General features: G+C 37.2%; 1 protein-coding gene across 3 annotated transcripts in view; it reads right to left on the reverse strand.

The window, feature by feature from the left end:
* The window catches only part of SEL1L2 (SEL1L2 adaptor subunit of SYVN1 ubiquitin ligase), a 75,712-nt gene that overhangs the window by 42,965 nt on the left and 8,502 nt on the right, over positions 1–24,245 (reverse strand). The window lies entirely within an intron of this gene.

Consider the following 24,245-nt stretch of genomic DNA (forward strand, 5'->3'; position numbering starts at 1 on the left):
AAAAATGAAATTAAATGGCCAAAATCCACTGCACTGACAACACCAAATGCTGGTGAGGCTGTGGAGCAACAGGAACTCTCATCCATTGTTGGTGAGAAAGCAAACTGGTACAGTCACTTTGGAAGATAGCAGTTTCTTAGAAAACTAAACATACTCTTACTGTGTGGTCTATTAATCACATTCCTTGGTATTTACCCAAATGAGATATAAATTTATGTTCACACAAAAACTTGCACACCGATGTTCATGGAAACTTTACAATTCACAAATGCCAAAACTTCAAAGCAACCAAGATATCCTTCAGTAGATGAATGGGTAAATAAACTGGCATATCTAGACAATGGAATATTACTCAGTGCTAAAAAGAAATGAGCTTTGATCCATGAAAAGACATGGAGGAAACTTAAATCAGTAACACTAAGTGAAAGAAGCCAGTCTGAAAAGACCACATTTTTCATGATTCCAGCTTTGTGGAATTCCAGAAAAGGCAAAACTGCAGACAGTAAAAAAGATCAGTGGTTGCCAGCAGATAGGGGGAGGGGAGGAATGAATAGGTGGAGCACAGAGCATTGTTAGGGCAGTGAAGCTACCCTCTATGATGCTGTAATGGTGGGCATGATCTATTATACATTTGTCCAAACCCATAAAACGTATAGCACTAAGAGCAAACTCTTAAAAAATGAAATTAAAAAAAGTACTCTTACTGAGAAAGACTGTGGCAGGGATTGCTGGTCGTACCCCAGAATCCCCTTCTTTCTAGAGTAACAAGACTCTTGACTTTTAGTGGAGAATATGGCAACCAAAATAGATTGTAAGGTTGAACCATAAGAAATTGATTGTATGGTAGGTAGGACAAAATTCAGCAATGTCATGGCTGGAATGCTGTTGAGCCAATTTATACAATGCAGACAAGAACAACATCCTAACGATGGCAAAGCCACAAAATAGAAGGAGCCTGAGTCTCTGATGACTTTACTGAGTAGGACCACCTTCCCCACTCAAATTTAACAGTAGGGAAAAAACTACAGTTCTGTTTTAAGTCACTGTTATTTTGGGTATTGGTCATACCCAGCTAAACCTGTATCCTAACTCTGTGGTTCTCAAGAAAGTATACTCTGTGGAACACCAAGAACTTTCAGCAGGTCTTCAAAGTCAAAATTATTTTTATAATAATGTAAAGATGCGATTTGCATTTTTCATCCTGTTGACATTTGCACTGATGGTACAAAGCAATGGTATGTAAAACTGCTGGCATGTGAGCATGAATAAAGGAATTGCACCAAACTGCCACTTATATTGTTATCATATTCTTTATACCATATGCTCAGAATAAAAGTAAAAATGCTAGTTTCACTTAAGCATGTCCTTGATGAAGCAGTAAAAGTATTATTTTTATTGTCTCAACTCTTGAATACATCTTTTTTTCAAATTTATTTTTTTAAATTTATTTTTCAATTACAGTTGACATACAACTAATTATATTAGTTTCAGGTGTACAACATAGTGGTTAGACATCTATATACCTTATGAAGTCATCACCCCTTAAATCTAGTACCCATCTGACATCATACATAATTATTACAATGTTGTTGCTATATTCCCTGTGCTGTACTTGACATCCTTCTGAATATTTTAATAACTGGCAATTTGTATTTCTTAATCCCTTTCACCTTTTTCACACATCTGCTCAACCCTTCTCCAATCTGGCAATTACAAATTTGTTCTCTGTATCTGTGAATTTGGTTATTTTTTGTTTTAGATTTCACATATATTTGAAATCATATGGTATTTGTCTTTTTCTGTCTGACTTATTTCACTTGGTATAGTACCCTCTAGGTCCACCCATGTTGTCGCAAATGGTGAGATTTCATCCTTTTATATGGCTGTGTAATATTCCATTGTATATATGTACAACATCTTTACTCATTCATCTATCAATGGACACTTTGGATCAAAATGGCGGCATGAGGTAAGCCTCTGGAAATCTCCCCAGGAATTTACAACAAATTGAAAAACTATAACGCCTCAAAGGACTCCCTGCACAGCAGACAGGCAAGACGAAGAGGCTCACTACTGAATTCACCTAAAAGTGGGCAAATTGTGTGAGCGGGGGGAGGAGGAAAGGGAGAAGTGCGGAACAGCACCTCGTGGGCGCAGGACGGAGACTTAGCTCAGTGCTCCGAGCTCGCTGCATCCAGGAACTACCGCAGTTGCTGGAGAGGGAAGAACTTGGACTGCTAGGGCTCCGCTTATGGCCCACAGGGCTGAGGGGACAGCATATAACACGTCTGAACCCAACGCTCACGGCAGAGACCACGGAGAAAAGACTGAGGGAAGAAGGCTGAAAACCGTGGTTTAAGCCCTCACTGCTGAGCGGACAGTGGAAGCCTTAGGCACTGAGACTAGCTGCCCCCTCCCTACCCTCCCAGAGCTCGACCAGCCCCTACCTGCCCAGTGCTAGAAGTGGAATAGTAGCTGTGTCAGCTCAAAAGAACAGAATATTTGCAGTTCAGAGAACTGTGGTCCACAGACACAGATTCGAAACCCAACTAGTTCTGGCAAAGGGGAGGGAGCTTTGGAAGCAGGACCAGCTCTGGTGGTGGTTGCCACCATTGCTCTGGGCTACCTCTCACAACTCAGCCCGCCCCTGTCCCCACCTATCTGGGCAGATCCCTGCAGGAGTAAACAGAACTGCTGAAACACACAGGCTCTGAATCTGGTGCAGGAAGAGCTTTGGAGCTTCAAAAGCTCTCCACATCCCCACAGGGCCACTGTGCCCTATGACCCAGGAGAACTATTAACAGAGGAGAAGCCCTTCTTCTGGGGAAATCCCCCATTGTGTGAGAAGCTGGAATACTGCAGAGAAAACATGACACTACAGCGTGAGAGAGAAAAAAAGGCTGCAGTTGGAGAGAAAATAAAACATTCTACAAACACATACGGGAAAACAAAAGAAAGACCTCTTCCTAGCAACATGTTGCAGAACCCACTCCTGTAGATGTCTAGGAAGGGAAATAATAAATCATTAATTTCCATGAATAACCAAGGCAACAAGACAGCTCAGAAAGAAAGTGAAAAGTCTCCAGAAAATGAACTTAAAGATATGGAAATATGTGACTTAAATGACAGAGAATTCAAGATTGCAGTTCTGAAAAAACTCAATGAGATGCAAGAAAACACAGAAAGGCAGTTTAACGAACTCAGAAACACAATCAAAGAAAAACATGAACATTTTACCAAAGAGATTGAAATTTTAAAAAAGAACCAAATGGAATTTCTGGAGATTAAGAACTCAATAGGAGAAATGAAGAATGAAATAGCCAGCTTAGGTAGTAGAGTTGACCAGATGGAGGAAAGAATAAGTGACATCAAAGCATGACAGGCTTATCTCAAAAAACAAGAAAAATCCCAAATAAATAACCTCACGTTACACCTTAAGGAACTAGAAAAAGAACAAATGAAACCCAATTTCAGCAGAAGAAAGGAAATAATAAAACTCAGAGCAGAACTAAATGAAATAGAGAACAAAAAGACAATAGAAAAATTAATGTGAAAAAGAGCTGGTTCTTTGAAAAGATTGAAAAAAAAATTGACAAACCCTTGGCTAGACTCACTACAATAAAAAGAGAAAAGACACTAATAAACAAAATCAGAAATGTAAGAGGGGAAGTTATCACAGATGCCCCAGAAATAAAAAGGATCATCCAAGAATATTATGATGGACTATATGCCACCAAATTCAATAACCTAGAAGAAATGGACAAGATCTTAGAAACATATAGCCTTCCTAGACTGAACCATGAAGAACTGAAAAATCTAAACAGACTGATCACCAGTAAAGAAGTTGAATCAGTCATCCAAAACCTTCCCAAAAGCAAAAGTCCGGGACCAGATGGCTTCACTAGTGAATTCTACCAAGTCTTCAAAGAGGAACTAATAGCAAACCTGCTCAAACTCTTCCAAAAAATTGAAGAAGAGACAGTACTCCCTAACTCATTTTATGAGGCCAACATTACCCTGATACCAAAACCTGGTAAGGACAACACAAAAAAAGAAAACTACAGACCAATAACTCTGATGAATACAGGTGCAAAAATCCTTAACAAAATTCTAGCAAATCGAATGCAACAATGCATTAAAAAGATTATTCATAACGACCAAGTGGGGTTCATCCCCGGGGCACAAGGATGGTTCGACATCTGCAAATCCATCAATGTGATACATCACATAAACAAAATAAAGGACAAAAATCATATGATTATATCAATTGATGCAGAAAAAGCATTTGACAATATACAACATCAATTTATGATTAAAACACTTAATAAAATAGGTATAGAAGGAAAATACCTTAACATAATAAAGGCCATATATGACAAGCCCTCAGCTAATCTCATAATTAATGGTGAAAAACTGAAGCCCTTTGTTCTACATTCAGGAACACTACAGGGCTGTTCCCTATCACCTGCTTTTCAACATAGTGTTGGAAGTCCTCGTTAGAGCAATCAGGCAAGAGAAAAAATAAAAGGCATCCAAATTGGGAATGAAGAAGTGAAATTGTCACTCTTTGCAGATGACATGATCTATATATAGAAAACCCTAAAGACTCCACCAAAAAGCTATTAGAAACAATCAACGAATGCAGTAAAGTTGGCGGCTACAAAATCAAAGTACAAAAGTCCATTGCATTGCTATATACTAAAAATGAAATCTCAGAAAAAGAAATGAAAAAAAAATTCCTTTTGCAATTGCAGCAAAAAGAATAAAATACCTAGGAATAAACTTAAGCAAGGATGTGAAAGACCTATATGCTGAAAACTGTAAGACATTTTTGAAAGAAATTGAAGAAGACACAAAGAAATGGAAAGACATTCCGTGCTCATGGATTGGAAGAATCAACATAGTTAAAATGGCTATATTACCCAAAGCAATGTACAGGTTTAATGCAATCCCCATCAAAATCCCAATGGCATTTTTTAAAGAAATAGAACAAAAAATCATCAGATTTGTCTGGAACTATGAAAGACCCCGAATAGCCAAAGCAATCTTCAGAAAAAACAACAATGCTGGAGGTATCACACTCCCTGACTTTAGCTTGTACTACCAGGCAACAATAATCAAAACAGTATGATATTAGCAGAAAAACAGACACATGGACCAGTGGAATAGTATTGAGAACTCAGAAATAAAACCACATAAATATAGACAGATAATTTTTGACAAAGAAGCAAAAAACATACAGTGGAGAAAAGAGAGCCTCTTCAATAAACGGTGCTGGCAGAATTGGATAGCCACGTGCAAAAGAATGAAACTGGACTGCTATCTGTCACCATGTACCAAAATTAATTCAAAATGGATCAAAGACTTAAGCATAAGACCTGAAACAATAAACTTCGTAGAAGAAAACATAGGTACTAAACTTATGGACCTTGGGTTCAAAGAGCATTTTATGAATTTGACTCCAAAGGCAAGGGAAGTAAAAGCTAAAATAAATGAATGGGACTATATCAATTTAAAAGCTGCTGTACAGCAAAAGAAACCATCGACAAAATAAAGAGGCAACCAACTGAATGGGAAAAGATTTTTGCAAACAGTGCCTCTGATAAGGGGCTAATATCCAAAATATACAAGGAACTCATTTAACTCAACAACAGGAAAACAAGCAATCCAATTGAAAAATGGGCAGAGGACCTGAAGAGACATTTTTCCAAAGAGGACATACAAATGGCAAATAGACATATGAAAAAATGCTCAACATCACTAATCATCAGAGAAATGCAAATAAAAACCACAGTGAGATATCACCTCACCGCAGTTAGTATGGCTATCATCAACAAGACAAATAGTAACAAGTGTTGGAGAGGCTGTGGAGAAAAAGGAACCCTCATACACTGTTAGTGGGAATGCAGACTGGTGCAGCCGTTATGGAAGGCAGTGTGGAGGTTCCTCAAAAAATTATGAATAGAATTACCGTATGACCCAGCAATCCCTCTCCTGGGTATCTACCCAAAAAAATCCGAAAACATTTATCCATAAAGATACATGTGCTCCAATGTTCATTGCAGTTTTATTTATGGTGGCCAAGACATGGAAACAACCCACATGTCCTTTGATAGATGATAGGATAAAGAAGTTGTGGTATATATACATAATGAAAGTATTCGGCTGTAAGGAAAGATGAAATAGGATTATTTGTGACAACATGGATGGATCTTGAGATTATAATGTTAAGCGAAATATGTCAAACAGAGAAAGCAGAGAACCATATGATTTCACTGATATGTGGTATATAAACCAAAAACAACAGAAGAACAAGACAACAAATGAGAAACAAAAACTCATAGACACAGACAATAGTTTAGTGGTTACCAGAGGGTAAGGGGAGAGGGGCTGGTAGATGAGGATAAAGGGAATAAAATATATGGTGACGGAAAGAGAACTGACTCTGGGTGGTGAACACACAATGGTATTTATACATGATGTAATACAGAATTGTACACCTGAAATCTATGTAACTTTACTAATAATTTTCACCCCAATAAACTTTAACTAAAAGAAAAAAAAAAGGACACTTTGGTTGCTTCCATAGCTTGGCTATTATAAATAATGCTGCAATGAACATAGGTGTGCATGTATCTTTACAAATTAGCATTTTGGATTTCTTCTGATAAATACCCAGATTGAAATTGCTGGGTTATATGGTAGTTCTATTTTTAAGGTTTTGAGAAACCTCCATACTGTTTTCATAGTAGCTGAAACAAATTACAATACCATCTACAATGCACAAGGGTTCCCTTTTCTCCACATCCTCCTCACCAACACTTGTTGGTTGTTGATTTATGGATGATAGCCCTTCTGACAGGTGTCAGGTGATATCTCATTGTGGTTTTAATTTGCATTTCTTTGATGATTAGTGTCATTGAGAATCTTTTCATATGTCTATTGGCCATCTGTATGTCCTCTTTGGAGAAATGTCTATACAAGTCCTCTGCTCACATTTTAATTGGAATTTTTTAATGTTAATTTGTGCGAATTCATTTATGTTTTGGATATTAATCCTTATCTGATGTGTCATTGGCAAATATCTTCTCCCATTCAGTCAGTTGTCTTTTCTTTAGTTGATGGTTTCCCTTACTGGGCAAAACTTTTTAGTTTTATGTAGTCCCATTTATTTGTTTCTTTTGTTTCCCTTAAATCAGGAGATAGATCAGAAAAAAATATTACTAAGAACAATGTCAGAGAGTTTATTTCCTATGTTTTCTTTTAGCAGTTTTATGATTTCAAGTCTTACATTCAAGTCTTTAATCATTTTGAGTTTATTTTTGTGTATGTTTTAAGAAAGTGGTGTACTTTCATTTTTTTGCGTGTGACTGTCCAGATTTCCCAACATCATTTATTGAAGAGACTGTATTTACTCCATTATATAATTCTTGCTTCCTGTCATAGATTAATTGACTATATTGGTGTGTGTTTATTTCTGTTCTCTTCATTCTCTTCCATTGATCTGTGAGGCCTGACAATTAAGTTTGCAAACTCATCCTAAACAAAGTGCTGTATACCTCATTGCTGTGTATCACTGAAGTCACCTTCCAAGTACTCCCCTTGGGAGCTATGCATCAATGCCAGTGCCTAGTCCACCCTTCAAAGCAATTTTGGAACTCTTTTTCTGGAATGGCCATCACAGCTGTCGTCATATTACTCTTGATGTCCTGAATGTCATCAAAATGTCTTCCTTTCAATATTTCCTTTATTTTCAGATAAAGAATGAAGTCACTGGAGGCCAGATCAGGGGAGTAGGGAAAGTGTTCCAATACAGTTATTCGTTTACTGGCTAAAAACTCCCTCACAGACAGTGAGGAGCTGGTGCATTGTTGTGATGCAAGAGCCATGAATTGTTGGTGAAAAGTTCAGGTCGTTTTTGTCTAACTTTTTCACTCAGCCTTTTCAGCACTTCCAAATAGTAAACTTGGTTAACTGTTTGTTCAGTTGGTACAAATTCCTAATGAATAATCCCTCTGATATCAAAATAGGTTAGCAACATTGTTTTGACTCTTGATTTGGACTGACAGAACTTTTTTGCTCGTGGAGAATTGGCTGACTTCCATAGTGCACTTTGATGCTTTTGTTCAGGGTCATATTGGTACACCCATGTTTCATCACTGACAGTGATAACATGGCCTAAAACATCATCTTGCCTCTTGGAGAGGCAAGATGATGTTTTAGGCCATGTTATCAATGGTTTTTCTGGCCATTCCAGAAAAAACTTCAGCTCTCCTTTGCTTTTGTTCATTGGTGAGCTCTTTTGGGACCGTTTTTGCACACACCTTTCCCATGCCAAGATTTTCAGTAAATATTTTAACTGTCTCTCTATCAATGTTTACTTGGTCTGCTATGCTTCTCACAGTCAGCTGAACAATTTTGACTCACAATTCGATGAATTTTTGCAATGTATTTGTCAGTTCTTGTTACTGGCTGCCCTGATGCATTCTCTCCTTTCAGAAAAACCTTTAATCCATTTGTACACTGCTGTTTTCTTTACGGCATTATCCCCATAAACTTGGACTAATATGTCCCTGATTTCACTTCCACTCTTGCCAAGTTTAACAAAAAATTTAATGTTTGCTGCTCTCATTTAAGCTCAGACATTCTCACGATGGCACACAAAAACACGCAGCAACAATAATGAACAGTCAACAAGACACTGAATACAGCTGTGAGACACTGATATACCAAGGTAATGAAACTTTACCAAGCTGTTTGTCCAGTGCTGCCATTGTAAGCGCATGGTAGCAAGTGTGCAAACTTAATTGTCAGGCCACGTATGTATCTGTTTTTATGCCAGTACCATGATGTTTTGATTACTGTAGCCTTGTATTATAGTTTGATATCAAGTAGCATGATATTTCCAACTTTATTCTTTTTTCTTATCATTGCCTTGACTATTCAGGCTCTTTTGTGGTTCCATATAAATTTTAGGATTATTTGTTCTAGTTCTGTGAAAAATGTCATTTGATAGGGATTGCATTGAATTTGTAGATTGCTTTGGGTAGTATGGACATTTTAACAATGTTAATTCTATCTAGCTATGAGCATGGTATAACCTTCCATTTATTTGTATCTTGTTCAATTTCTTTCTTCAATGTCTCATAATTTTTTGAGTACAGGTCTTTTACCTCCCTGGTTAAATTTATTTCTAGGTTGCTTTTTGTTGTTGTTGTTTTGATGCAATTGTGAATGGGATTGTTTTCTTTATTTCTCTTTCTGATAGTTTATTTGTGTATAAAAATGCAACTTGTTTCTGAGTATTAATTTTGTATTCTGCTACTTTACTGAATTCATTTATTAGTTATAATAGTGTTTGTGAAAACATGTCTTTTTAGTAGTCTATATGAGAAGATAGAAAATAGGCTTAAAGCTCTTCTGACAGTGAAATATGTTGGGTGTTTCAAGGAAATGCTTTAAATGCCTGAAATACTAGTTTGAATTGCAAGCTGAACTAGCCATTTTTTTCATGAAACATCATCTTTGCTTGAAGGAATAATGGCCAGACTATGTTCATTTAGATTGGCAGACATTTTCTTGCAAATGAACAGAGCAAACTGTCACTTCAACAAAAACAATTGACAGCACTTGTTGTCAATAATAAATTCAAGATTTTAAGAAAAAAATTAGAATTTTGGAAAACTTACATCTACTACCATGAACTTGACACTCCATTAACTTAAAGACTTTGATGATACTAATGGTGATATTAGCAAATGTGTGTTTTTTTTATATATTGTATAATGAAATATGTCAAATTTGGAAGATTTATGTAACTCAGTGAACTAATATATTCTAAATGATCAGTGCATGATGTGATAAAATGATGTATAGGTAAAAAACAATTCCATTAAAAATGCAAGATAGACTAGTTGGTATTAATGTAAGAGAATAGGAAAAAATTCATTAATCTGACTTCATATTCCACATTGTAGCTAATCTTTCAAAAGTTATCACTATTGAGTTTTGGTACAGAATCAAAGAAGAATATATATACTTTTCCCTTTTCTACTTTTATTTTATTTTGCTGTTTTTTCTTTATGCTTTTAAAATACATGCTTATATTTCTTGTTTATTAAAACTTTTAATGCTGTTCATTTTCCTCTGCATTTGGCTTTAACCATATTCCGTAACTTTTATATGTAGTGTTATCATCATCACTGAGCTCTTCATATGTTATTTGTTTCTATTTTGTCTTTGCCCTTGGCTAAAAATTAGGAGACTCTTGAAGTTTTATAAAGAGCTAAATTTTAAGCTATCTTTTTGTCATTAATTTTTATTGCTTATAGTCACAGAATGTAATATCATTTCTATTTTTAAAAATAAATTAAAAATTTTCTTTGTGTGATTATTTTTTGAAAATAATTTTGCAAATTTTTAGCTTTTTAATTTTGTTTAGGATGCTTTTCCATATAAAATCTTAATTTTGCTTGTACATATAGTCAGTGAATACTTTTTTGTCTGCCTGGATTCTCTTTGTGAAACTATATTTCTTCCACTCTTAGTTAATTTGGTTTAATAGGCCTCCTCAACCCTTTCAGAATCTGGTAGGATCATCTGACATAGGCTCAACCAATCAGATTATTTTTCTCCTAGATATAATGATTGATTCAGGGTGGGCTTGTGATGTAACCTAGTTCTTTTGCTGAAATCAGTAGAAAGAAGCTGACTTCTTTCACAGTGACTTCCATATATAAGGTATAATGAAACTTAGGGTTGTTGGAGGCCATCTTTGCCTCCATATGGGGTCAGTCTGCTCAAAATAAAACCATTAAAGAAAAAGCAAAGTGAAGAGACCAAGAAAGTACATCCTGATCTACCCTCTTGATCCAGATTGTTTAAAGGCAGCTACAACTTGGACTTCACAGTTACATGAGACAATAAATCCCACTTTTGCTTAAGCCAATTAGGTTGTATTTCCTGTACCTGAAACTCAGAGAATCCTAAGCAGTATAAGTATAACATCTCTGATGATGGGAAATTCATTAAGTTAATAGATACATAGTGAACCAAAATTAATCTCTATATGGTAGTTGCTGCCTTAGAACTTACTTGCCTTGAAAGGTGTAGTAATTTGGTGCTTAACAAATCAATTCCTTCTTGCAACACCCTCTGCCTTTTATTTTATTTTTTAAAATATATTTTGGGGCCAGCCCGGTGGCTCAGGCAGTTAGAGCTCCATGCTCCTAACTCCGAAGGCTGTTGTTTCGATTCCCACATGGGCCAGTGGGCTCTCAACCACAAGGTTGCCGGTTGAATTCCTCGAGTCCCACAAGGGATGATGGGTTCCACCCCCTGCAACTAAGATTGAACACGGCACCTTGAGCTGAGCTGCCTCCCGGATGGCTCAGTTGGTTGGAATGCGTCCTCTCAACCACAAGGTTGCCAGTTCGACTCCCAGAAGGGATGGTGGACTGTGCCCCCTGCAACTAGAAAATGGCAACTGGACCTGGAGCTGAGCTGCACCCTCCACAACTAAGATTGAAAGGACAACAACTTGACTTGGAAAAAAGTCCTAGAAGTACACACTGTTCCCCCATACAGTCCTGTTCCCCTTCCCCAATAAAATCTTTAAAAATAAAAAAAGTGAGCAAATTCTTAAAAAAAAGAATTATTTTGTGTTAGTTTCAGGTATACAAAACAACATAATAGTTACACATTTAAACCCCTCATAAAGTGATAACAACCCACCCCCCAATCTACTACCCCTCTGACATCTTATACAGCTGTTACAATACCATTGACTATCTTCCCTATGTTGTACTCCATATCCCGTGATTACATATACCTATATATTTAGTTATAGTTGATATTCAATATTATTCTACTTCAGCTTCAAGTGTCTAGCACATCAGACAAAGTCTATGAAGTGATCACCCTGATAAGTCCAGTGCCCATCTGGCACCTTACAACATCATTGATTATATTCCTCATATTGTATTAACTATCAATTTGTATTTTTTAATGCCTTCACCTTTTTCACCCTGCCCACAACGCCAGTCCCTTCTATCACCCTGATAAATCTATTACCTATCTGACACCATACCTAGTTATTACAATAATATTGACTGTATTTCTTATGCTGTACCTTACATCCCCATGACTACTGTGTAACAACTAATGTGTTCTTCTTAATCCCTTCCACTTCCACCCATCTTTAACCCCCTCCCATCTTAAAGAAGTCCCTCTAAGATTCCTTGTAATACTGGTTTGGTGGCAATGAACTCCTTCAGCTTTTTCTTGTCTGGCAAGCTCCTTATCTGTCCTTCAATTCTAAATCACAGCCTTGTTGGATAGAGCAATCTTGGTTGTGTGTTGTTGCTTTTCATCACTTGGAATATTTCCTGCCAGTCCCTTCTTGCCTGCAAAGTTTCTGTTGAGATCAGCTGTCCGTCTTATGGGGGCTCCCTTGTAGGTAACTGACTGCTTTTCTCTTGCTGCTTTTAAGATTCTTTTTATCTTTAAACTTTGGCATTTTAATTATGATGTATCTTGGTGTTGGCCTCTTTGAGTTTATCCTTTTTGGGACTCTCTGTGCTTCCTGGGCTTGTATGTCTATTTCCTTTACCAGGTTAGGGAAGTTCTCTGTCATTATTTCTTCAAATAGGTTCTCAATTCCTTGCTCGCTCTCTCCTCATTCTGGTATCCCTATAATGCAAATATTGGTTCGCTTGATATTGTCCTGGAGGCCCCTTAAACTTTCCTCAATTTTTTGGATTCTTTTTTCTTTTTGCTGTTCTGGTTAAGTGTTTTCTGCTACCTTATGTTCTACATTCCTGGTTGGATCTTCTGCTTCATTTAATCTATTGTTGATTTCCTATAACATATTCTTCATTTCCATTATTGTATCCTTTATTTCTAACTGATTCTTTTTCATGGTTTCCATCTCAATTTTAATGCTTCCTATCTCTCTGTTGAAGTGCTCTCAGAGATCACTGAGCATCCTTATAACCAGAGTTTGGAACTCTGTTTCTGATAGATTGCTTATCTCCATTTCATTTAGTTCTTTTTCTGGAGCTTTGTTCTGTTCTTTTATTTGGGATATATTTCTCTGTCTCCCCATTTTGGCTGCCTTCTTGTGTTTCTTTCTATGTATTATGTGGGGCTGCTATGTCTTCTGGTCTTAGTAGAGTGGCCTTATTATGTAGTAGGTGTGCTGTGGGGTTCAATGGCACTGTCTTTCTGGTCAACTGAGCCGTGCACTCTAGGTGTGTCCCTTTTGGGGGTTGTATGTGCCCTCCTCTTGTAGTTGAGACTTGGTTGATAATTGCACATCAATGAGAGGGAAAGACCCTTGGGTTCACTACTTGTGAGGACTGGCCTTGACTAGAGTGGAAGAGTTGTGCAGGGGCTGATCCTACAGAGCAGGATCTGCCTCAGCAGGACTCTGGTGTCTGCCCAGTCTGCCCCTTGGGTGTATCCCATTGGAGGCGGATGGGTAATGCTCCAGCTCATTTTGAAGTTGGCCACTGGGGGCGCCAGCCCCAGGACCACCTTGGAGGGGATCCGCTGTAGGTCAAGTTCAGCTACAGCCCATGCCCCACGTGGGGCCACCCGGTGGAAACCCCAAAGAAATCCACAGTTGGCTGCCACCCATACCATGCTTGAAAGCACCTTGAGAGGCCAAGCCACAAACCAAGGCTGGTTGCCGCTAGTGCTATGCTGAGGGCTGCTCAGCCAGAGGTACAGGATATGCTCAAGCCAGATGCTGTTTGTCTGGGTTCTGCAAACCTTTGAGAGACCCTAGGAAAGTCTGCAGCTTGAGCCAAGGTAGGCAGTCTGCACAAAAAAGTCACTGAAAGTGGCCTGGGTGTGCCCCAAAATTGGGTGGCGTGGGTCTTGAATTACCAGCGCATAGCAAATGAACGACTGAGAGACTCATATATGGTGGCCACCTGTGTCTGCAAATGAGGAAGGGGGAGGGCTCAGCAAAGAAACAGTGGCATCCACCAGCCCCCCCATCTGGGAGAAAGACTCCTCTCTAGTCCCCATCCCAAGAGAGACAACTCAGTTCCCCACCATTGTCTCTCCTGCCTTTCCAGCTGCTGCCCTACTGCTGGAGCTCAGAGCGAGTGACTCTGTTGGTGGGTATGTCTGCATGCAGTCCCTTTAAGCGGAACGCCTGGGAGTGCATCTGCACTCAGTCTCACTCAGTCACAATCTCTGCTGGTTTTCACAACCAGAATTATGGGGACTTCTCTCCCCAGCACTGGAACTCTGGGCTGGGGTGGGGCTGGCACCTCTTGCTCCTCTTGGGGTAAGGGGGACCCCCACAGCCAAAATTTCCCTTCTGATCTTTAATGGCCACACACGGGTGTGGGACTAGCCCGCTCTGTGTCTCTGCCCTTCTTACCAGTCTGGAGGTGCCTTCTTCTGCACGACCTTAATTGAAAGGTGTCATGCGGGAGACCCTGCTCGCTGCGCCATTTGTCGTGCGGGGAGTCCGGCGGGGTCTCTGCTCCCACTCCCCACCCAAGAACGCAGGATATGGTGAGGCCAAAAAGGAACACCACGGAGCCACAGGTAGGGGAGTCATACCACTATATTCTCGCTGGCAGCACTATACTTTCACTGGAGGCTGGATCCACACTGTCCGCAAACCGCCATCCACGCTTGCCAGCCCAGCCGCCATCTTGCTAGCCCCATTCTTTCTCTCTTTCACTCTCCTCTACTCTCCTCCACTCTCCTGGGCTCTCCTTCGTAGCCGCAGCAGTTATATTAGCGGCTAATTGGCTAACTGGCTACAGCTGACGGCCAATCAGCCACAGCTGACGGCCATCTACTACCCGAGCCAGCACTCCTCCACGTGAGGCCGAGAGCCTGTAAACTACTTTCTGGGGCTCTGTCCCCACAAAAGGCTTCGGTTCAGCCTGATATAAGGTGATTGTGGGGACAGAGCCAGGAGTGCAGTTTCCAGGCTCTTGGCCTCACGTGGAAAGGTGCTGGCTCAGGTAGTAAATGGCCATCAACTGTGATCAGATGGCCATCAGCTGTGGCTAGTTGGCCGTCAGCTGTAACCAGTGAGCCATTGGCTACTAATATAACTGCTGTGGCTACGCTAGCAGCAAATGGGGGCTAGCAAGAAGATGGTGGCTGAGTTAGCAAGCAGCGGAGTGTGGATTGCGGATTGCAGAGAGGTGGATGCTGCCAGCGAGAATATAGCGGTATGACTCCCCCATCTATGGCTCTGTGGGTGTTCCTTTTTGGCCTCACCGTATCCTGTGTTCTTGTGTGGGGAGTGGAAGCTGAGACCCTGCGTGACACCCTGAATGACAGGTATGAACCCCCATCCATGGTTCTGTTGGTGTTCCTTTTTGGCCTCGCCATATCCTGCGTTCTTGTGCGGGGAGTGGGAGCTGAGTCCCTGCATTACAGCGATTCTCAATAATGGTTGTTTTGTGGATTAGTTGTAATTTTGATGTGCTTGTGAGAGAAAGTAAGCACAGCATTTACCTACTGCACCATCTTAGCTGTCCTCTCCACTCTCTGCCTTTTAGACACTTGAAGGCCACAGTCTGTTACCTCAATTGTTCTCTTCTACAAAGATGCCCTATTCTGCCTTCCTCATGTGTTATATTTTAGGTTATATTCACCATCTTCTGTGTTCTCTGAATCTGGTCTACATTGTGGATGCCATATTTCTATCATGACCTTATTAAAACAAAGTAGTTACATTTCCTAAAAAGGGGAGGATATCCCAATGTAAATGAAACTGTTACATTTTGCTAGTAAATTATTTGTAAAATGAATGGCTGTCACAAGTCAAAATATGCCAATGCATGCAGGAAAAACACCAAATTCCTAGGAATAGATGAAAACTAATGAACAATGAGAAGTTATTTTGACCAATTTATCAGAAAAGATTATGATTAAGGTATTCAACATCAAGCATTGTCAGAAAATTTTGCTGATGTTGAACTTCCAGCAACATGTGGTTCAATTGAAGAAAGAAAAAAAGTATGTTTAGTCAAATTGGAAAGTTTTATCATTAATAGTTGCAGAATGAATCAGTACTTTGGAAGAAATCCTGGTGGTAATTGAGGAACACACCCTTAAGAAATGTTGCACTACTGATATCCTTCATGGTACTGAGAATGATATCATGCTGGACAAAGACAATTATCAACCAAGTTTTCTAAGTTTAAAACTGATTCAGTGGGACTCTGAATGAGAAGATTTTGGAACATTGTATTTAACTTATATTTAACTTTTTATGTAATGAAAGACTGACATATAAAAATCTATGTCTAAAATGTCTAAAACAACAGTTTTAATAGAAATAAAACAAAAATTCTAATAAGGAAATACTGCTTTATATTTTAATTGACAGCATTTATATAATACAATTATATAACTTACATTTTAAAAGTATATAACTTATTGTTGATGGCGTTTTATAACAGATAAAATATAGGGTTATCATCTCTATCACAATTTTCAGGTTTCTAAGTCTAGTAACTATAAAATAGAGCTTGTTTAACACAAATTGTTCTTAGTCAACTCATGCTGATTGACAAATAGTACTGCTTCATTTTACGGATTTTCATAAACAAACATTTTGAAAATATAATGGAGAATCTTACCCATTAAACTCATCAGCACAATGTGTGATCTGTAGAATTTGACAGCCATCCTCCAAGCCTTGTGGCTCCTTTCCTGCCCTTTTTAGTCACTGATAAGTTGGCAGTGACATCATTTATAAATTCTCTCAGTACCCAAGAATGGAATTGGATTGGGCCAAAATATTTGAACTCACTGCAAAAGATGTTTGTGGCACCCTGCTTCAGGTGCTTCTGAGAAAAGTACATTCTACCTTTTAATTCTGAATATAAATATGCTTGTTTGATTTTAAACACAATTTCTTTTGTTGGGAAGAATTAATAATTTAATGTTTTATACAAATTTTTATCAAAAATTAAAGTTCTAATACTTCTGAGAGCTTATAATAATAAATATCAGTGCCCTGCCCCTTTCCAGGTCATGCTTTATTCTCTTCATAAACAACCTTTTTCAATTATTTTAGCTGTATCCCTCTGATAATTACCACCACTATAACTCCAGATAAGTTGCTCCTATTTTCTGTTAACTTATACACAGCGTGCCAAAAAAATGTTTACACATTTTAAGATAGGAAAAATCTGTATTAAAATGGCACTGATGGTAACCACTTTGAGCACCTCTTATAATTTCAGAAGTCAAATGTGACTTGTATTCATCTTTTGTAATTGGTATAGAGTATTATAATTTTAATACAGTTTTCCTTTCTTAAAATGTGTATACTTTTTTGGCACACTCTGTATACGTTTTTTCTGTATATGTAGATTTGTTATATTATACATATTGATTTAGTTCATCTACATCACTTTCTCACTTTTTCTCCTTGCTTCTCTTTTCAATAGAGTCATAATATTATATTTTGTCAGAACATAATTGTAAAAGTCTGTTTTGGTGTTTCTAATATTTTCAAGGCTCTACTAATTTGGATCTTTATCATTTGGAACTGTCACCATTTTTAGAAGTTCATTCCTTACTCTTACATATAATTGGTAATATGCCTTTCTTTCCATGCTTCATATTAAAACAATCCGGTCTTAGCCATTCCACTCAATAGTTGATGAAATATTTGAAGAGCACAGGGTCATAAGCAGAATCCTGTGGCAGATTGCCAGAGACTTGCTTTCACAATGGCACCAATCCATTAGTCTATTCTCTTTATATACCATCATCAAAACCTACATTTTTATTTTTCCATCTAGCCCATGAGAACACCATATGAGATTTTGTTAAATGTCTCCCTAAAATCACGATACAAGGTCTGATATTTCAATCAAAATAGAAAATGAATACATTCTTAAACTTTATATTACAATTTTAAGGACAAAGAACTGTTACTTCTTAAACTAGGGGATTGACAACAGAGTTCAGTTCCTAAAGGCATAATAGCTCAAACATGTGGTTTATAAGTATAATTTGTGTAATCTACTAATCCATAAACTGAAATATATATATATATATATATATATAATGTAACTAATTTCTCTTCGGTCTCCAAGGTTCCCTTTTTAGGAAAACTGACCATAAATTCTATTATCACTCATGGAAGGTGTCTGGAATCCTGGTACTCCACTAACCCATGTAGTTTATGTTGAAAATGGTTAAATTGGCTCCTTTTAAGATCTCTCTAGCCAACATTGGATTTTTTTTTCTTGCGACTCCCAGCAAGTTTTGATTCTGCTCAGTTTAGAATCTGAATTATTTATATGGAAACTTTGATAGTAAACAAATATACTGACCTTTATATAAGGAAATGAAGATACTGTTCTATTTAGTTGAGCTTGTATTTTAAGATGCTTTCACCAATGGTGTATCATTTTGTGCAGAAAGTACCATACATTTTGGCCTGATCTTTCTGGAGAAATTTGTGAGGTCATGAAGTTTATGAAGTGAATTGTGTGGGAGTTAAATTTTCATCCTGTGACTGGGAGAAGAGCTTTCCTTTGTATAAAGTTCATTCTAGAAAGTAAGAACTAAAACCATGATGTTACCAGCTTTAAAGAATCATCCCTTAGGGCACATTCCCTTTCTCTTTAGCAGAGAAACAACAATGGGTGATTTTGAGTTAATTCTCTGGAAGGTTCAACTTTATTTATTTTTAAATTTTAAAATACTGCTTAAAACATGACAGGCACTAGAGGAAGACAAAAGATGTTATGGGCTCTCCTGTAGTAAATATCCTGATTATAGTCAGTCCTGTCCTATTCCTCTACATTTGGGCATTATCACCTAACGACTTTACAATAATCAGTTTTTGGCATTTGATCTTTTTCTGAGATAAGGGCTGAGATAAAATGAGATAGAATGATTAAATCTTAATCGAGAAAAAAATGCTGCAAATTGAAAGAAGCTACATAATAGTGATGACATCAATGGCACTTGCAGTGGTCTGTAAAGGTCAAGCTCTGCAAATTACATTTGTTTATAAGACTTGATTCTGAACTCAACCATTGTGCTGTGGTTTCTAAGGAACTGTTCTAGTAGCTGGAATTTGAATGGAAAGAGTTAAATATTGAGGATACTTTATTATATTTCAAAGCAAATTACTCAGGTTTCATAATAACAATTTAAAAATTAAATATTCCTCCTTTTACTTGTTATATAAGAAATTGTTATTAAAAGAGAAAAAGATTCAGCGAGTTTCCGTTAATTGTTGTACAGACTTGAAAGCATCTGAGATCTTTACTTTCAGCTCAAATTACATACCAAGCAAAAGTGTGAATCAATTCTAATGAGCAACTCAGATCCTGTCAGCATCATTAACACAAAAAGAGCATTAATGTCAGGATGAAATGCTTTACATAGGTAATCCTAGAATTATCAAAGTGATTGTTAGGTTGATATAAAAAATTTTTTCAGTAGTAGTACAGTGCTAATATCTATAGTCCCTGTATGAAACATTTGCATAATTCAAATCTGAAATAAATGAAGAATATATGGAGTCTGCCGTTGTGATAGAATTATTCTAGAATCACAAAGCATGGTAAAATCCTTCTCTTTTATATATCAATTATAGTTATTTTTAGATAATAGAATGGATTTTCTTATAATCCACAGTAAAACTGTTTTAAATTTTGTCAACAAGGGAGTACATGCATCTAAGTTAATTTTTTCTGATATCTAAGTAATGTATACCCATGAATAAAAAACTTAGAGAAAAAAATAACCAGAAAAGTAACTTTAAAAAGAAAATAGCTACAAATAATACTACCATTTAGAGATTACCAAAATTAACTTAAATTTTAAGGTTATATGACGTAGATGATTCATTTCTTGAATCTTAAAGCACATGAGGCTTAATGCTACCTTCTTGTTTGGCAAAATTACAAATTTCCTACTGAAACAGTTCATCAATATCAAGAAAAGAGTGAGTGTTTCTAATTTTGAGTGTTTGCTTGCTGAATGAGAATCAGAGAAATAAAAGACAATAATTTATCTACCTCTGGCTGGTATAGTACAATATCTCATAGAATATCCTAGAGGCTATGACTCAGTTTTGTTTGCTATTTCTTCACTTTCCACTATTTTCATGAAGACTACTCCATCAATTAATAGTTTTCCTTATTCAGAAAGTACAGATTCTTCTCTCTCTGTTTCTCTCTCTGTCTCTCTCTCTCTGTCTCTCTCTCTCTCTCTGTCTATCTCTCTCACCCCCCCCTTTTTTTTTCATTAGTTTCAGGTGCACAAAACAATGCAATAGCCAGACATTTTACCCCTCACAAAGTGACAACTCCCTTCCCCCAATCTACTGCCCCCCTGACATCGTACATATCTATTACAATTCCATTGACTCTATTCCCTATGCTGAACTCCATACCCTGTGACTATATTAAATTATAGTTGGCATACAATATAATTCAGCTTCAGCTTCAGGTGTACAGCACAGTGGCCAGGCATCTACACCGTCCATGAAGTGGTCTCCCTAATAAGACATGTGTCCATCTGATACCCTACAAAATCTTTACAACATTATTGACTATATTCCCCAAACTGTCAGAAAGTACAGATTCTTTGAAAATGAATTAAATGAACTCTGTTCATAATTTTAAAAACTTTTGTTGCCCTTATTGAGATTTCCTTCAGTTGATTTGGAATTTTGTGAGATGAAACATTTGAGATTCATGAGAAGAAATAATTATGCTTGTTTTCCTCCATCCAACTTCTCTTTATACATAACCTGAAACTGCATTTCCCCCCACCCCCTCAATGCCACCGTATAATATGAAGTCATATTTTTTTTGTTTTTCCTTTTAAATTCAGATCTCTCCTAGATCTCCCGCACTCCAGGTTCTTCCATCTATTACATTTCAGTCTTTCTGATTGTTCTTCCTTTTTCCCCCCAGAGGTACATGTCTTCATTCTTTTCATTTACTCTTTCTATCTTACCCGCCTCCTCTCTCTATCTCTATGTCTGTGTCTATCTCTATTCCTCTCATTCTCTTTCATTATCATTTTCACTACACAATTCCAGCTTCTTTAGCCAGATTTCTGTTGCTATGTTGTCCTCACAGTTCCCAGTAATATTTCCTGAGTCTGGGAAGTATTCCTGTACCAGACTCGCACAAACAACCTGAGAAGAAAGGTGGTCACATGGCCAGCCCTGTTAGAGAGCTGTGATCATATGGCATGTGGCCAGCCTGGTCCCAGCAACCAGCCATCAAACTAAGCATTGTTTGTAGCATAGAATCTCTAACTAGTTGTGCTTTGTATAAGGAGATAAATCAATGACAAGAAGACTTGCTATTGGAAACATTTTCTAATGGTGATGACTGTGATGATAGCCTAAATTTCAGAATAGAATCCAGCTGTAGCACTGGATAAGGTCCTGTAAGCTCCCTGCTCATTCAGATGTTAACAGTTTGGTCATTAGATCATGAAGAATTCAGGGGAAGATGGGACATCAGAGGAGCTTGGTACAGAGACTTTGCAACCAGTGTTGTAGCATTTCAATAAACAGTTTGGTTGCATTTTGTATATCAGGTCAATGTCAGCCTTTCAGGTGATAAGTTTGTCTTCACGCACATTCTGTCCTCTTGTCTTCCTGATACAAACACACACATATACTAAACAGATATTATCCCCATTTTACTGATGAGGAAATTGAGACTCAGAGAGGGCAGGCCACAAGGGCCAGTGTTGGAGCAGAGCTATAAAGCCAGGACTAAATGACTCCAAAGACAAAGTTGTTGGGGCAAAAATTGTTACATGACGTTATTCATTTACATCTTTTAATATTGGCTAAGGGATCTTGCAGATATTATTTGGTTTTTGCAACAACCTTATGAAACAGTGTGGACTTTATTATCAATCCCCTTTTCAGATTTGGAAAAACTGAGATTTAGAGAAACAACTTCTTCAGTGTTACTGACAGAATGAACAAAAGATGGAAGATCATTAAGATGTAGAATCTGGATTCACATACTGTTGAACTTTCTGATTCTGGAACCCCTGCTCTGCTACTACACCATGCCTAAAGTCTATAATTGTACATTTTGCGAGAATATTATCCCCCAAATGTCTACTCTTCTCTACAAAGATGGCTATGATAGCACATGGCCAGTGGTCATACATTTAGAGTTGTTTTTTCTGACATTGAGTTAGCACTCAGCCAATTATTTTACAACCTGATTCTTCTTAAAACCAATGGCAAGCAACTGATGGCCAATTAACTGTGATTAGAGGGCAGTATGTGACCATGCAACAGAACCATACAAACTAGAGTATGTGGAATAGCAAATAATAAGTGTCGAAGAAACAGTTGTTGACTTAATTAATTAATACACCCACTGACAAATACAGTACATGTTCACTAGTTTGGAAAGGAATTAGGTGACATCATTCTTAGTGATGGATATGATGGTAACATTTGGTCTATCTTGGAAATATATCTATCCACCTATATACATATGTACAAGGGTTCAAAAAAATGTATACACATGACTTGTATTCATCTTTTATTATCAGCATATATTGAGCATTACAATTTTAATACAGTTTTTTCCTTTCTTAAAAATGTGTATACATTTTTTTGGCACCATCTGTATAGATAGATAGATAGATAGATAGATAGATAGATAGATAGATAGATAAATATATATATAGATATGTATTTATCAGGCCTATTCGTCTCAATTTATTTTCTTTTAATTTTTATTAAATTTATTGTGGTGATATTGGTTAGTAAAATGATATTGGTTAGTAGAATTATATACAATTCTATAATACATCACATATATCAAACTGTATGCTCACCATCCAGAGTCAGTTCTCCTTCCATCACCATAGATTTGACCCCCTTTACCCTCTTCTACCATCCGCCCTCCCTCCTTACTCTCTGGTAATCACTAAACTGTTGTCTGTGTCTATGAGTTTTTGTTTGTCTCGTTCGCTTGTTGCTTTCAGTTTTATATCCCACATATGAATGAAGTCACATGGTTCTCGACTTCTGTGACAACAAAGATGGATCTTGAGGTTATCATGCTAACAGAAATAAGTCAGACAGGAACTTTATATTTTTGATTGACCAAATATGGAGAATGAAGATTAAATAACTCATATTTTATGATAACATTTATAAATCTGTTTACTGTTTTGTAAATATAATTATTTATATTTAATTGCAAAAAATTTCATGGGGTAAAAATAGTATTCAACAGTTTAATTACAATTAATTAATTAAAATACACAGATATTTAAAATGATGTTGATCTGTATGTATTTACATAGAAAGATATCTATAATATATTGTTAAGTGATTAAAAAGATTAAGAAACAGCAATTAGAATATGATCTCATTTTTGTAAAACTAATTCTACATAGTTATGAAATTCTAGAAGAATAATGGTGGGAATAATATTTATATGCTTTCTTTATAATTAATGATTACAGAGTTCCAGGAATGGAATTAAGTGCCTTCATACATTATTTTAATCCTTACAATAACTCCATAAATTAATTCATCATTATTTATTATGTAATTAATTATGTTTATACATAATTAAATATTATATAGACATATATTAATTAATTATGTCTCTTGTCCCAGGCTCTGTGATAAATACTAGAGATACAGCAGCGAACCAGACAGACACAGTATCCAATATTTTAACATTATCCTAACTCTACAGATAAAAATTAGAGAGGTTAGCCCACCCATCAGGGGGCTTCTGGTTCAACTTCTGGTTTAACTAAACATACCGACTCACAAGACTCCCATAGGCTACAGTTGCCACCAGCCTATTCAGGTAATTATAGCACAGGAACCAGTTTGCTGGAAGAGATCATCAGGCCTTCCTTTCTGTGAGAGTCCTTGAAGCAGTTTGCACAGTCTTCTAGCAGCAATCATTGTCGGTCCCTCAAATGATGGCTCAAACTCAAGGAATGAGATCCACACTGGGTGGGTGTGGGATACACTTTAACATAAAAGTTTCATTCCCCATGTAACAACTCCATACAGTGTCCAGGGTCCCCATAAGAATCACTACCACTGTCAGGTATCTATATTTCATTATAGTTTCCCCCAGTTCAAAGGAATTTTGCCAGTCAGGTCATTTCGATCATAAGCAATGCTGCCTAGAAACACAGTTAACATTTTACTACTATAAGATTACCACGGAAACAACTAGCAAGTGAACCAAAAGGTAAAATTA

Source organism: Rhinolophus sinicus, linkage group LG13 (assembly GCF_036562045.2).
Source record: "Rhinolophus sinicus isolate RSC01 linkage group LG13, ASM3656204v1, whole genome shotgun sequence".
Taxonomy (NCBI): Eukaryota; Metazoa; Chordata; class Mammalia; order Chiroptera; family Rhinolophidae; genus Rhinolophus; species Rhinolophus sinicus.